Here is a 16,805-nt window from a genome sequence, read left to right on the forward strand (position 1 = left end):
AAAAGGAAAATTGGCAAAACAATTACAAGGAAAAAAGAGGGGAAAACCAAGAAACGGTAGAAGAAATTAAAAAGATTATGAAGGGCATGGGAATGCTTCCACAAAAATGCCTTTGTCAAAAAGGCAAGGTAATTCAAAGATAATAGGCTTGAAAGCCTAAAATGGCTTGACCGAGTTCAGATGTCCAGACAAGTTGGCATGGGCCCATCACCTTGCACACTTAATTCTGCTCTCAAAATAACCCACAGTGCACTTCATTTTGGGGATGCGTTTTTGAAATACCAAACTAGGTAATTGATCCCTTTCGACTGTAAATGGTTTGTCAGTTAATTTGCTACCCTGGATGGCCCCCTCCTTTCCACAGAGTACATGCACATGTATGTACTGTACCCCACCTGGCATTGCCTATGTATGTACATGTCTGCCTCCGTCATGTACATGTACATGTACATTCCCCCACCACCATAAAATACCCCAGTGAAATTAACTGGATGGTTAGATTTTTCAGCTACGGTACCACATGTACGAGTACACCAATAACTGCTACAATCTGCAGACCCTGCCAAAAATTTGCTTTTTGCGACTTTCCTACATCTCATAATCTGACCGTTTGTGGGATAACCCATCCTCTTCAATTTTGTCAAGAAAGATGAATTAACATCGGTAACACAGGCTGAAATCTGAATGCTTCAATCCTGCAAAATTGTTAAAAACCCCCAGATGGGTTTTGAAGAAACAGCTAGGGCAAGATTTTAAAAGGGTCAACAGACTTTGCGTCTCAATTCGTCACCCAAATTTTAGAGCTCTACCTTGAGATGTATGTATGATACATGTACATATTATATGTACTCGGTTTCATGTACAGTACTATGAATGCTGACAGTATGATGCATTTACATGTACATGTACCACGCACATGAGGCACTTGCACTTAGGGGGCTGAATGTATCAACAACATTGTACATGTAGATCAAATGAGCTCCAATTTCCTTTTGTCAACAGCGTTGGGACGAGTTTCACTCTCACCAAGTCTCTGTTCCCTGAAGTGTCAACAACGCCATAATTTAGCCAATGAGGGAAGCGTCTCAGAAAAAGTGCGTCTTGACAAATGGGTCCACTTTGCGATCAGGCCCATACAGTGTAAACAACTCCGAACGCTGGGCGTCTGCAATCCTAACCCGATTACTAATAGTATCTGTATACCCCTGGTATTTTGGGCCCATACACCTGTCGACTGTACAGTTGTAGTTCACCAAGCCCACACTGTGCGCTGTGTAAATCTCCCCCCCTCCCTCTTGATTGAATTTTCATGACATGATGAAGGGCTCCGGTCATCCCTGAAATCTCTCCAAGATCAATTTAAAATCTGGGCCGCATCAATTAGATTAGGAGGGGGGGAGGAATGGCTCGCTCACTGGGCGCTCTGTCTGGAAATACATTTTGATAAATTGGGTGGGGATTTAATTTTGAGGGGGAGCGCAGCGCTTATTTTGCCAAGGCGTGCGCTTGTGTGTGGGGCCTGGGACATGCTGTACGCACATGTACATGTACGTGCCCTGCGTGTTTACAGTTAGGAGCCACATGAGACCTTTGTGGCATCTTTGCCAAAGCGAAGTGTGATTAAAGGTCACCTAGGACAAAGCAAGTGCATACTGCTGTACATACATAGGCCATTTAAATCACCTTGATTTACGTGTAAGTCACCAATTTAAACCGCCATTTAAATCAAATGATTTTTTTTTTAATTCACTGAATTCAAGCAACATTTTTGCAGAAATCTTTTCTATAGTTACATACAGTGTAGGCAAATTTTATGAAATTCTTGGCCAGTCATGTATGAGCCTGCTTTCCTTTTCCCCTGCCTTTCTCTTTTTTCCAATTGTGTTTTACTTTTTTAACTTGCAGTTTAGTTTGACTTAAGAGCATACTCATTGTAGAAATGCACAGTAAAACAATTGTCTCCATAGTATCAAGCCGAAGGGCAAAAATGTTGCCATATTTGGTCATCTGATTTTTGATTTTTTTCCTAGGTTTGTTCATGGCAAATCCATGTACAGTACCTTTCTCCGAACCAGTCGATATCCACACTATTGGTAATTATTGTGTGTTTATGGTCCACTGACGTGTCACACACAATCTGGGTTTGTAGGCAGGGTTTTTTCTTTTAAAGCCATGTAATTCGGGTGTGGGTATTCAGTGCATGAAGTGAAAGATTTAATGATTTAAATTTGGTAGGGCTTACGTTACCCTTGACACCTGTGCTGGTACATCATTTTGTATAAAAATCTCTGAATGAGCTGTCTAGCCTACAGAGCATGTACGATACTACCGTTTTCTCCGAGGGTGGGGTGGGGCACACACCCCTCCCCCTCCCCCTTCCCTTCCCCTCCCCAGGTTTCCTACTCGTGGTGAATTTTTTAAGTTAGTTATGCACATGCACAGTGCAATCACCCTCAAATGACCCGGGTCAAATTATTTTGTAAAAACCTCATCATCCCTCACAGTTTGCCAAGTTTGGCGTCAAGTCTCACACTGTTCACAGTACAAGTAAACCACCTGGGCTTATCAAAAATATCGATTGTAGTCAAGTATTTCTCAATACATGATCCAAATCAAATTACTCAATTTAAATCTCTTCAGTTAAATCCTAATTTCTCTACAGTATTCTGAAAGAAAGAAATATGTACATGTACATACATATTTTCTGTCCAGAAAATGCCAAAGTTAAAACTCGTATCCTAACTTTTCCAGTACCCCATGGCTCTATAGAGTTGGATCAAGCACTTTGGGATTGTGATACCTGCCAATTTCTCACTGTGTAAAAAGAAAATTTGCTAGCTTTGGACTTGTCTCCAATAAAAGAAAAAACTCTGCTTTAAATTTAGAAATCAGATATTTGATTTAGAAAAAAGAGTAAATCCAAAAAAGCTGGTTGTGGATTTAGAAAAAGAGCGAATCAAGAAAAACCAGTCCAAAACTAAAAGAAGCTGGTTGTGGATTTACAAAAAAGAGCAAATCAACAAAAGCCAATCCAAAACTAAAAAAAAACTGGTTGTGGATTTATTAAAAAGAGCAAATCAACAAAAAACAATCCAAAACTAAAAGAAGCTGGTTGTGGATTTAGAAAAAAGAGTAAATCGACAAAAACCAATCCAAAACTAAAAAAAAGCTGGTTGTGGATTTAGACAAAAGAGCAAATCAAGAAAAACCAATCCAAAGCTAAAAAAAGCTGGCTGTGAATTGAGAAAAAAGAGCAAATCAACAAAAACCAATCCAAAACTAAAAAAAAAAAATGGTTGTGGACCACACTGTACTTGTTTTATGTACATTCATGACATTTGTGCCATGTATGCTTGTACATGTCCATGTAGGTACATGTACAGGGACCTGTATAACAACACTCTGCTCTGAAAAATACCGACTTACTCCATGGAATTCAGGGAGTTGCAATTAGTAAAGAAGCATTCTTGCCTGGGGGACATCAAACACCCTACAATCCCACAATTACTTCACTGGTACCCTGCTGGTACAGTCTGCAGGAACCTGCTTATTGCTCAGGAGATCTCGGCTACATGGACCAATACGGTGGCGTGCAAAAACCACACGCACATCTGTAGGAAATGGCCGCTTGCCTCCAAGGCAGTCAGTGGCCTCTGTAGGCATGCCTGTTATCCCCAGCTGTAGAGCCAGGTAATTGGTACATGTGTTCCGGTACCTGCAGTCCTCTCATGCACTTGTGCATTGGATGAAAGAAGACCATGGCACTCCACAAAATGTTGATGTGCAAATTAGAGTAGAATTATACATACTTGTATACTCTAAAAAAAGATAAACTTAAACATGAAAAAAAGGAGACAGACAGGAATAAATAAATTAAGTCTACTGTAATTTCAGTATCAAACTGTACACTTGCACTGTACAGAGCTGAGATGGCTTTAGGAATTTGAATTAGCCTGATTAACAAGGATATAAAAATTATGTATGTGTATGCATTCTGTAGCACCTTGATGTATACCAGTTCTATGCAGTTGCAGTGTTCAATTCGTGGACATTAAATATGTTAAACCACAGAAGACCATAGTGTCTGTGAGCAAAGATTGGCAAATTCCAGGATTGATACCACACAGAAGAGGTCCTCCCCCCAAAGTCACACTGTAATTAACAAAAGAATAAAATGTGACAGGATTGTACCTGGGGTTTGGCCAGGGGTATCATCAGGTTCCCCCCTCCCCCGGGGAGGCAGGGGGAAGGAAAGCAGTTAGCAGCAGCAGAAAACTGACGAACCATTTATTAGGGGAGGTCAAGTCCAAGGTACGGGTACTAGGTATTTCCAAGCAAATCAGGGACTTCGATTCCGTTTCGTCCTTCCTTTATTTCGTTTATTTCTTTCTTGCTCTCTTTATAACAAATGTTGAGGGGTGTGCCTCCCTTTGAAGTCCCCCTCTCCCTTGTGATGCCCATGGAGGAATTCCTGATTTGCAAAGAATTCTGTTTGAAATGTACATGTGCTTTAAATTTAGATTTGGTTACCACACAGGTTACCACACAGGTAGAAACGACCACTCTGTATATGATTCATGGTACAGATTACTTTTCCCATCAATTACAATGTAGTTAGGAGCACCAGCAGTTGCCGTGTATGTCCGCTTGAAGAGGAAGAGCATTGCCCGTGATGTGTTTACCTTGAAAGCATCCAAATGCTTGATAGTGCTATGTATAATGCATCTTCGGTGTGTATGTGTACGTACATGGACATGTACATGTACTCAACAAGCCCAGGTGCCGGCTAGCTTGTTAACGAGCTATGAGCAGCCTTCGCACTGAAGCAAACATTCACACAAGATTTTTTGCATTATAAAACAGTGCTTGTACCGGCTCCCGTCTTGTAGTCAGTTTGGCATGGGTGATATCTGTCAGGATTTTTCCAATTGCAATATTTTATTTTTTTCAGAACAATATCTTTTAAGATCTGGAGTTATTCAATTTTTTGTATGCTTGGAAGATGACATAAATGTACCAGTAGATCACAGGATAGGGGTATTTTAAGGGATACGTTCAGACAAACACAGTTATACCATGGAACTTATATGTTAATGTAGGGCCCTTAAAACCTCTAGTGATAATTACGCGGATTTTTCCCTTGCCTCTGATTTCACTCCTACTTGTACAAAGTCTGGGTAATGCACAGCCCAAGCGGCAATTATTCTTATTTCTGTAGTGCTTTGATTCTTGATTTCTAAAAATTCCAACTCTCCCCCTCCAATTGAACCTCAGGCAATGTGTAACATTGCACGTCTCACAGCCTAAATGGATTGCGGAAGAAACCGAATGGCCAGCGATGGCCCTGATTTTCACTTTGGGATAGCAAGCGAAATTTTAGCCGACACCGTTGTGCAGGGGACCGGCTAATTTTTTTTGTCCAAGGGTGTTGGGTTCCTCAGCACATGGGTGGTAAAGAAGTAGGGTACATTATAGTTTTGAACAATTCCGTTTCTTTTCATCACCTGAGAGGTGTCTTTTTGAGACGTGTCATGGGAGACGTAGCGTAGGCGTTGGCTCGCACGAATAACCTCCCCTTAGAATTTGGAGCGCATACTGTACGTGCACAGTTTCGTATAGTGGTACATGTACAGAACTAATGCATTAAGTGGTGTACATGTACATGTACTTGTACATACAGTACATGTATGCATGCATTACATGTACAATTTCGCACAGAAATCCTTTCTACAGGTACGTAGGTAAATTTTATGAAATTCTTGTCCAATCATGTACATGTATGAGCCTGCTTTCCTTTCCCCTGCCTTTCCCTTTTTTCCAATTGTGTTTTACTTTGTTTAAACTTGCAGTTTAGTTTGACCTAAGAGCATATTCATTGTAGAAATGCAAGGTAAAACAATAATCTCCATAGTATCAAGCCAAAACCTGTTTGATCTCTTGTAACTCCGTTAAGACATTTTCAGCAAAAGAGTTGAGAAGAAAAATATTTGCCATCTTTATTCAAAAGAAAATAGGCCAAAAAAAACCCTGTAATTTGATAAATGTCAGTACTAAAAATTCATTATGTGAGGCTTTTGTCATGAATTTCTTTGCATGTGGTTTAATTACTGTGGGCAGATTATTAGGCTAACAATTTTGCCAGACAAAACGGTTGCTTTCTAAAGTGTGTTTCAGCAGCAACCGTCGTGTAGTCTCTTGCCTCAGCCGCATATGCCTGTATCCTGCTATAAGTTTTGCTGTTTTCAATACAATTATGCTATCCTGAATTACTCGAACATGTACATGTATTGTACAATGTAACATCATGTAATAGCTACACTGTACATGCATGGACAATAACAAAAGATCATTTTATACACAAAGAGTGAATTATAAAAAAAATTCCAAACCCGTACAGTTAGATTTTGTTATTGGATCCTCATGGAAGAAATGCACAAAAAGGTCTTCCACTTCGTGTCGTTGTGGAAGAAAAATAGTATGGAACATCTTCTGTTCTTTCTCCCTTGGGATAATTACTGTAAGGTACTGCAAGTATTTTGTTAAATTTCCAAATGTCGTGACTGCCCTGAGGACCTCTCAGTATTAAAGCACCGATATGGATTTGCTGCTGGGATTCTGATGAAGTCTTTTGGAATGGAAAATTTGTCACCAGAATGGAGTGATCATTGCATGCATTATACATGTAGGCAGATGAATCTCAGGGCATGTACATGTACACATGTACAGTGTACATGGCGTACAACATGAGCATCCAGGGGCGTTGCCAGTTTTTTTTTTGGGGGGGGCAAAGTATTTGAAGGGGGCATGCAGGTGGGGCAGTTGATATGAAGCCCTCATCATAGCAACATCAGATAAACCATAAACAGTAAGTGGGCCAATTTGAGTTTTTCTCCAATGCTTTTTCACCTGACATTTCATCTCCTTTCATTTCCGTTTTCATTTCTTTCGTTTGTCTTTCCCTTTTCCATTTATTGTTTTTTCAATTTTATTGGGGGGGGGATGTCCCTGTGACACCCATGAACAGGAGATCTTTCATTGTAAACCGAGAGTACAGTATGCCAGGTATTTGTTAGAATGTTAAACTGTATACATGTACATGTATGTGCCAAGGATCATTTCTCATCTTCCAAATGTTTAAAATTATGTCATGTACAGGTACCTGTGTGTACATTTACAGCCATGTACATGTTTGCATGTAGTGTATATTTACATGTATGTCCCGGAATGCACAGTGTGCAAACCATGCCAGAAGCCAATATATAGCATCATTTCACCAGCTGTCCATGCACCTTGCATTATATGTACATGGATCAATATACGAAAAGACCCCTCTCTCAAGCATCGTTTGGAAGCGATTTCTGCCGTGGTGGGTGGGACGTTACCTATCAGAGCACAGCCTAATAGTGAGGCAGACTGAGTTTGCCCTGTGGTTGAACTCACAGGCTGCATGATGACGCCTACACATTGCAATATGTGAATTCCCCCACATTACCCCAGATACCCACAACCACAAACAATAACCCATGCTGCCCTTGTTGTAAATCTACTAGTTCATACCTGCTTAGTTGATTAACCCTGATGTCATAACCTACACTGTAGGGTTATTTACTGTACATGTACATACATGTAGTTTAAAGAGGATCACTTCTGCTCCTCAGTACTACTTGGTTGTTCGATCAATTGATCGATATATAAATACCAGTTCTTTTTTTCAAGATGTACATGTATTTATAATATCAGTTCTGTTTTTCAGATGATGTCAAAACTACTTCTGCTTCATGAAAATTTTGTAAAAGGCTTAATTTATTCTGCTCTATCTGTATTGTGAAAGAGAATCTTGAACTACATGTACAAACCTGAATTCAAATCGACTTCAGTTTATTAACACAAATCCTCAACCTTGTGGCCCAATTAAAGTGACAAAGGAACATTGAAAAGAAAAATCACATTCAAAATACCAAATTGTTACAAGTGTAAAGATTAAAGAACAAGATCGTAAGTGCTCAAAAAGAAAGAGGAAACGGAAATCCAAATACACTCTATGCATAAAAATGCCCAAAGATGTAAGATTCAAGGATTGAAACACTTATGTACACATCACTCAAAATCGCAAACATTTTCTAGCAAGCAGTACAGGGGCAGAAAAACGGAACGTTTGAAAGTAAAATTTCCCGACTGGATGACAAATTTTCTGTAGGTGCTTTGGCAAACATATAGATTCCTTGAGACGGACTGCTTGTTTCTTTAATAGTTTATAGGAACATCAGACACGTAGCTCTTGTACAGAAAGCGGTGGGCAGAATGCATAAATGTTAATTAATAGAGATCATTGCTGCTGAATCTCTTTTCCAAGTGAACTTGGCTGATGAAGTTGGTACATGTATAACTTTAAAGGCCTTACTCACAGTAATGGGTTTGCCAGACATGGATCACGGAGGAAGTCTTTGCTAGCAGAAGTGTACATGTGAATGTGTACACTGCAGGTATCTTACATACATGCTCATGAATTTGGCCATGGTCCAGTACACCGCAGTGTGTGTTTTCTTTTATGATTCCCCCAATCAACTTGATACGGCTGGCCAATTTGCCAGCCCTATCGGATGCATCATGCCGCCCCTTGCTGCTCCTCTATGCCTCGAGGCAGATTACTTTCCCTTCCTGAAGGCATCACATATCCATCTGTCCTTGCACATTGCATACTATCATGGTTCCCTGGGAGGCCATGGAAGGTGTCTATATCTGTAGCAGATAAGTGTCGGCAAGAATTGAAGTTGCTTCAGTAATGCCGACACCCTACCGTTCATCTCATCTTTTTTTTCTCCTGCAATTGGAGACCTCCCCTGGCATAATTATTGTGTGGCCATTATTTCTCTGAATAATGTGGTAAAAGGCAAATATGACAGTGTCGAGAATACATCTACGGTACATCTACACGTATTTCAACGGTCCCAGTCAACTCCTTGTTCCACATCCATGGAGAACTGTTTGTGTGTTTGTCTGTACATATAGCCCTGTGGGGTTGCCACCCAATGGGAATAAAAGTCTCCACATACATGTCTCACCAAATATGGTCCTAACTTTTTTCCGGTGGACCAATTTGGCAAAGATTTCCTGTAATCCTCGACCCAGGCATACACCACAAGCCTGTGGACTCCCGCTAGCCAGACCCCAACCACTGCAGAGTAAGAATGGTTGAAAGATCAGTATTCCAAAGACATCCATACGACCGGGAAATGACCCGGTAGTAAAGAAAAATCCACCTTGCAGCTCAGAGTTATTTTGGGGGCGTACCTGGCTACAAATGTACTTCCACAGCAGCATATATGAAAAGTAGTTAGAGCATGGATGGATATCCTTCCACCATGGCTAGAGAGGGGACCTGAGGGATGTGTTGGCTACCATAAAACAGTCGTGCGGGTTGAGGCATGACCGGGGACTCCGCAAACTGATGTGGAGAAAAGTTCCCCCTTCTTTTGGCGTTGCATCTCCAAGAGTAAAATTGAGTGGATAAAAATTGACGGGTAAAACGGGTTGTCTTCCTGACCCCTCCCCCCTCACCTGGCAGGTGAAGTCTTGCAGCTAGGCTACACAAGTACATGTACCGGTACATGTATGTGCGTTTTACATACCGACCAGTACAGTAAAAAGGGACAGTCAATCATGTTAATGCACCGGTATCCCTAAGGGTTGTTTAAAATGTATGCAAGTTTCTCACTCTCCAAAACATTTTATTCAATGGGATTGAACATGGAAGAATAGTTTTAGTGAAGCAAAGGAGCACTTCAAAATCTGAAAAAATTGAGAATCACTTTTGCAATCAAAGAGTGGACAGAGCAAATTCTGTTTAGCCGTGGCATTTTGTAATAAAGTGACCATTAATTGATATCGTGCTCAGAAGCGAACATCACTGTGTACAGTTTCACTCCACTTACATGTGCATGTATAACTTCTGTGCTGATGCACATGTAGAACAGGTTTTGGAGTGTGGGGCGCCTTACATGTAATTAAGAGTTAATTAACACATGGCTAAAAACAAAATGGAACACAATGGAACATACATGTAATATACATTGTAAATAACGGTCTCCTGTGTTTGGTACCATACATGTACATGTACAAACACTGTACATGTACATGTACAAACACTGTACATGTACATGTACAAACACTGTACATGTACATGCACATGTATGTCCACTTTTTTGGAACCCCAACAGTTACATGTACATATAGCAGAGTTTTGCCAATTTCCAGGAATACATGTTGCAGCTTTGTGTATGCACAGCAGAGAACCAACTAGCCCCCAAAAACTACATGTAATGCTTACTTTAATTTCAAAGGCTGATTTAGGCTCAAGTTCATGTACATTGTAATTACAGGACAACCGCTATCTTGTCCATTCCTTATCTGTTGATTTGGACTTGTATTTCGTATGCTGTCCTTGTCGGCATTTGTTTGGACCCCCAAACAAACTGGTCGTTACACAGTTTATGTGAACCTTTGTGTGAACCGGATCCACACAAGGTTTTTTCTTCCCTGAAACACGGGCTTGGAGGCATAAATGAGTTCGGGTTGTCTGAAGCAAACGGAAGTGGAACAGTCAAGACAACCATCAACAACAATCCAGCTTAGAATAAGGACATGGGGTCTCAGTGCTCATGATGTTTCCAGGAAGATGCTTGAAACTTCTTGCCGTGAAGCTGACAATGTTCTTAGCTCTGCAATGAATTTTTCTGAGACACATTTTTTTTCTTCAACTTTGTATTCTTCTTCAATGTATGAAATCACAGTTTTGCTCATGAATATGGAAATACTAAGTAGCATAAATACCAATAGGCAGTAATATGCCCTTTGAAATAGTGAAACAAAAGTTGAAAATAAGGTTAACTGAAACACAAAGGTGTGTTTTGAAGATTTGTATTGAAACAATACGGGTGTTTCACAATAGTGCGCTTCCAAGAGTTTGCAATGCGTTGGCCAATCACAATGCGTGAAATGTGTCAACCCAATGTGCGTTTGGATAGAGTTGACAAATTTTGTGCATTCTGATTGGCCAGCGCTTTGCAAACTCTTGGAGGCTCACTATTGTGAATTGTTCATATTGATTGCAGCTACATGTACCCTTGAACATGTTGAATGAGAACATCACATGTATTATAGAGAAGATGCAAGATGGTTAGCACTGATCCGGTCTTCTCTCAGAGCAATTAATGCAGTTGTGTAATGCTGTTTTGGGGTTGATTGCGAATTGTTTATCTCTCAAATTAAAATCTGTCTTTCTTGTTTCCTCTTTGTTATTGCCTTTCTACCTGCATTTGCTGGACTTCACCCATGCCCTCCATCGTCCAATCTGATGATAAAGGTAAGTGATTTCATTGCTTCATTACCAGGAATATTGTCCTCCACATGAAGTACAGACACGTGCACTGTATGTTCTCATCTTTATTCCCTCATCAGGACTACCAGTTCCTGCTCAGTTTTAGAAATTGCAAGAATTCTGACTCCTAATTTTTTTTTCGGAAGTCAGGAATGAGTTTAGTGAAGTAAAAAAGGAAAAACAAACTCAAGTTGTTATGAGTAAACTTAAAGGAGCTGCCAACAAAAAGGCCAACAATTACTTCTTGTTCAAGTTTTCCTTTTTCTTTTCTTTTTAAAAGACAGAAACGTCTTTTTGCTTTTGTTTCTTTGGCTTACTGTTATGCAGCTCTGTGAAATTGGGCCCTGGTGCGCAAAAAGTTAACAGTTCGCAGACCAGCACTCAATTTTCCCTGGTAACACAGGCACAAAAGCATGAGTACATGTACTAAGCAAAATCCACCAGTGGTTGACAAATTTTCCCCTGCTCTTTTTTTTTTGGCAAGAGAACAGTGAACCACAGAATCCAACACTACCAGAGACACACACCCTTACATATGTATTCTTGTGGGGTATTTCCTTTGTTCTCGTGAACAAAACTCCCACACAACACAGAAAAAATTTCAAATCACTGCCATTTCAACCAAATTCAGTTTCCTGGGTTGGAATTTCAACCGTATGTCCCTTATATAAAACACTTCAATTTGCGACGGATGAATGGCACTTGGAAATTCCTCCTTTTTGAGTAAATTTTAGTACCCCACAGGGATCAAAACTGGCCTTGTGGGGTACCTTCCATTGTTCTGGTACCCCACAAGGCACCATGTACATGTACAAGTGCAATATTTCATGTAAGACATTGAAGTGTGTAGACTACCTGTACATGTATATGTACATGTATGGGTGGCCAGAAAAGGCACCCAACAGTGGCATATCCAGATTTTGGTGGGATGAAAGGGGAAAAATTTTGGATGAAAGGGGAAGCATTTTTTATTTTGATTCAAAAAATTGATGGTGCCTCATTCTTCGGGGGGGGGCTGTTCCCCTTGCCTCGTAGTAAGGCCATTGACTGGAATATACATGTTCAAATCTGAGAAAGTCTCAGAATCTGACTGTATCAGAGCGTTAGCTAGGTAACTTGTGTCACGTTAACACGAGAATAGTCCAGAGCATACAAACAGCAGGGGAAAGGCCTATGAGCTACAGCCAGCCAGGTACATGTAGCGTGATGATACTTTCAATCAGAGCAAGAGTAAAGTCCTGCATCACTGGGTGTTATACAGAGAGCAGAAAGGCAAGCATTTTCCATTCATGAGATTAAGCCATGAGTGATGCACGTGCAGCATTCTACTGCAGCTCCGAAAAATAAGACATACCGCATGCATGTACATGTACTTGTATACAGATTGAGCCGTTTATTGTGCTGCAGACATATGGTAACATCAAGCTCTCAAACTTCTCAGATTTTGTATCATTAAAGTTGTTCAAACTTCACCCGTCATCTCCGTGAACCAACCCAGCTACTGTATGCAATTGATCCCGTGCTCCTGAGTGCATTTCGGACAATTGCCACAATACCGTCAACTTTAAGATGAAAGAATTTTGAAATGTACGGGTATTTGCCGTTACATTACTTGCTCCGACACACGCCTCTGTGCATTTGAATGCATACATAGTACCTGACCAGCACGGGACGTGCATGGGCTCACTGTCATGACTGTATTGACTGTCTCTTAGGCACACTGTTACAAACGGACTCTCCGCTTCATGCATCGCTGGACCTTTGGCAGTCAATTAGACTCTCCCCGCCTGGTATGCGAAACACGTTGATATAAGACCCCCTCTGCCGCTTGAATTATCGGCCTGAAAGACACTGCCTTTGCCCCCCTCCTACGTATCACTTAATTTCCGTAGCAACGGGACCGAAGACGTCTAAAGCACCGTCCCCGGAGCCCCCTGGTGGGTAACCTTTTGTTGTCCGCCCTGGCAATTTTTTTTCCGTGCCAATTATACAGTTGGTCACATTTGCGGATAGATACACGCGCATCTCTGTGACATCACGCCGAGTCTTTGCCTGATATGCGGGACAAGTATGAGCGATGGCTTTCAGAGGCCTGAATAATAATTAGAAAATTTAATTAAAAATGGCTTAATTAAGAGGCATTTGGAACCTACATGAACCGGTACCATACATGTGGCGAATTATCAGACCAAATTATTTTAAACTTCCAGTTCTTGGATGGAGCTTGTCCTAATCGGGAAAGGAGATATTTATTGTCACAAGCCCTTGCGTAAATTATACATGCAAACGTATACACCTAAGACCCATACATAAATGTACCGGTAATAACAGACACCGGTAATGTTTGATCTGTAATTACATGTCTTGTTGGAGGTCAAAATCAGAGTTTCTTTGGTTGGAATTCTAGCTGTCTTTCCGGATGTTTCCAGATGGGTACCAGCTGCTGTGTTAAAGAGTTCAAGAACATGAATTGATTGTTAAAGGTACATACATGTAATCCTACTTTCCAGAGTTGATACAGTCTTCATCTACATGTACATGTATCCACCGTACGCCTTTATGAGCAATACAGTGTGGATTCATACATGTACATGTATATGTTGAAAAACACCTATCTTCTCCAGTGGTACCGGTACATTAGTTTTCTGGGTCGATCAAGCATCAACGTTTTGAAGATGTGGCATAAATTGAGGCTGAAGCTGAATGATGCTTGACCGTGAGTAAGAAATCAATTTCTGATTGGAAAGCACAGAGTTTTTATCTTTAGTTGATAATTTAAAAGTACCCGTGTGAACTATTAAGGGAATAAATATGTGCATTGCTGGTCGTATACGTGCTTTTAAGACTGGCTCATTAGAACGGACGTGACTAAATGCCTATTTGCACACAGACTCTTGACCAATAGGAATCAAGCTGTCTTGTATCCAGGTGTAAGTGCATTTTACGCAGCGGGCATTCTCAAATTACAGTGGACATTATCAAATGTTAATGGGTTATTCCAAAAATTAGGGATTCATTTTTTTTGTGTCCCTGTTACATCTGACATATGATTTTGTAAGTTCAGAACACATTTTCTAATTTCCAAGAGTGATGAATTAATGCGATTTACCTGCCAAACAAATAGTAGTAGTTTGAAAACAATACCGGGGATACATGTATGTCAAATAACAAAGGTCAGATGTAACAGGGACACACAAATGTCACACTTTTGGACGCCTAATTTCTGGAATTAACCTAATACATGTACATGTACACAGTCACGCTGTGCGTTGTTGAATAAAGAGACTGTCTTGAGTGTAAGGAATAAATTAAAAGATTCCCCTCCATCTTTTGTGCCATTGCCCTCCTTGATGTGTCCTTGTATAGCCACTTTTTACAGTCATGCCCAAAAGTTTACATACCGGTACGCCTTAGCAGAGCCCAGTTATTTTCCATAATATACCCCTGCATTTGACAATAATTAATTAAATGTCCTCAATTATTAATTAGTTAATTTTTGCTGAATAGCTACACTTTGCCTGAAACGCAATGTACATGTAAGATATACTTGCAGTTCTGCGTCACCAGCTTCGGGCAGGAACTATTTCCATATATTGCTGAATAGCTATACTTTGATTGTGCGCAATGTAATTTTTTGCAGTTCCACGTCACCAGCTTCGGGCAGGAACAACCTTAATTAATTAATTAATTAATTGAATTAATTAATTCCTGTCACAGTCACAACCATTCTCCTTCATTTGATGTGACAAAATTAGAGGGGTAAAAGTTTATACACACATCAAAGTGACTTCATGATTTGCTTTAAAAAGGTCTGGAATGTCCTCAAATGGCCTCCTGATACTTGCATTTTGTCTTTCACTCCTACTAGTTTGAATGGTTATGTAATGTGTCATGTGATTCTTCCATGGGCTCTATAAAAGGGGGTGGGTTTTCTAGTCCAGCTCTTGACTTGAACCGCCATGGGCATGATGGGAAGGCAAAGGAGTCCTCTGAAGACCTGAGCAATCATTTTACACAGCTACATGTGTACAGGTACGTATACACTGTACATGTACATGTATGTACACAAGTCAGGGACATTACTGGGGGGCCATATCTGGGCAAGTGGGAGTACCACAATCATCAGTTCAGACCATTGTAAAGAAATACAAGGACCTACATGTAGGGACAACGAAGACTCTTTCAAGATCAGGATGGAAATCCAAGTTAACACCAAGAGATGAGAGAGCCTTGATCAGAAAAGTGCGGACCAACCCCAAGGTGACTGAGAAACACCTGCGCCAAGAATTGGAGGCGTCAGGGACTAAGGTATCACTGTCCACTGTCCAGATGGACAGTGAAGTAGAAGAGAGCATAAAGACAAAGGTGGCAGCTTCTGGAGGATTGTCCTTTGGTCTGACGAAACCAAGATGGAACTTTCTGGCCACAGTGACTAGCGATATGTTTGGCGGGAGAAGGAAGAGGCCTTTATAATCAGAGGAACACCGCACCCATAGTGAAGCATGCTGGTGGCAGTATGCATTGGGGATGTTTTGCTGCTACCGGTAGTGGTCCAGGAACACTGCATAAGATACATATAGATGGCATCGTGAAAATAAAAGGAGCAGTACTTGGAAATTCTCCAGTCCGCTTGAAAACAGATCATTGGACGTCAGTGGACCTCCAAACATGACAATGACCCTATAAAAGCATACTTCCAAGTTGGTTGTTGGATGGCTACAAAAGTGAATGTTTTGGAACGGCCGACCCTGCAAGACTTACTGAAGTTATCTAGGCTAAGGGTACTTATGCTACAAAGTATTAAGACAATGCAGTCCTCAATTGGTGTACGTAAACTTGTGACCTCACATTTTTGTTAAATCACAAGCAAAAATTGAAACATTTGCCGAATCCTTGATTGTTGAAATGAAGGAAAAGGGTTGTGACTGTGATAGGAAAGAAAGGAATGATGATTATTGTCAAAACGGAAAATTATTGTTGTGGTAAGGTGTACATTTACACCTAATTAGCATGTATAAATGTACATGTGTGTAAACTTTTGGGCACGGTTGTACATGTAGCTATGTGTATACAGTATGCACATCGTGTAGCCTAATTTGTCAATGCACAACCAAATGGATGCTTTTTCATGTATCTGCTCAGGATCATCTGCTCCGAGCAGGAAGGCAGGGTACACGTATGCTAAATTTTGCATACTGTACATGTTCATGTACCAGCAGATGTAAATGTAGAATGCACCCTGTTTTGCATACACAGCAAGTGAGACCAAAATACCACCACATGTACGTGTACATGTGTGTTTGAATATTTGCATGTTGGTGTGCATGTGCACATGAGTGTAGACTTCTCACGATCCTGTCTCGTCAATGCCTGTGAGGGTGCACTTCAACTCCTGGGGGGTAGGCAACGTTTGTAAATATTTGCCATC

General features: G+C 40.7%; 1 protein-coding gene across 1 annotated transcript in view; it reads left to right on the forward strand.

The window, feature by feature from the left end:
* The window catches only part of LOC110983128 (inactive phospholipase C-like protein 2), a 173,778-nt gene that overhangs the window by 40,204 nt on the left and 116,769 nt on the right, over window positions 1-16,805 (forward strand). The window lies entirely within an intron of this gene.

This window comes from Acanthaster planci, linkage group LG21 (assembly GCF_054643075.1).
Source record: "Acanthaster planci isolate LZ-2023a linkage group LG21, COTS_SCS, whole genome shotgun sequence".
NCBI lineage: Eukaryota > Metazoa > Echinodermata > Asteroidea > Valvatida > Acanthasteridae > Acanthaster > Acanthaster planci.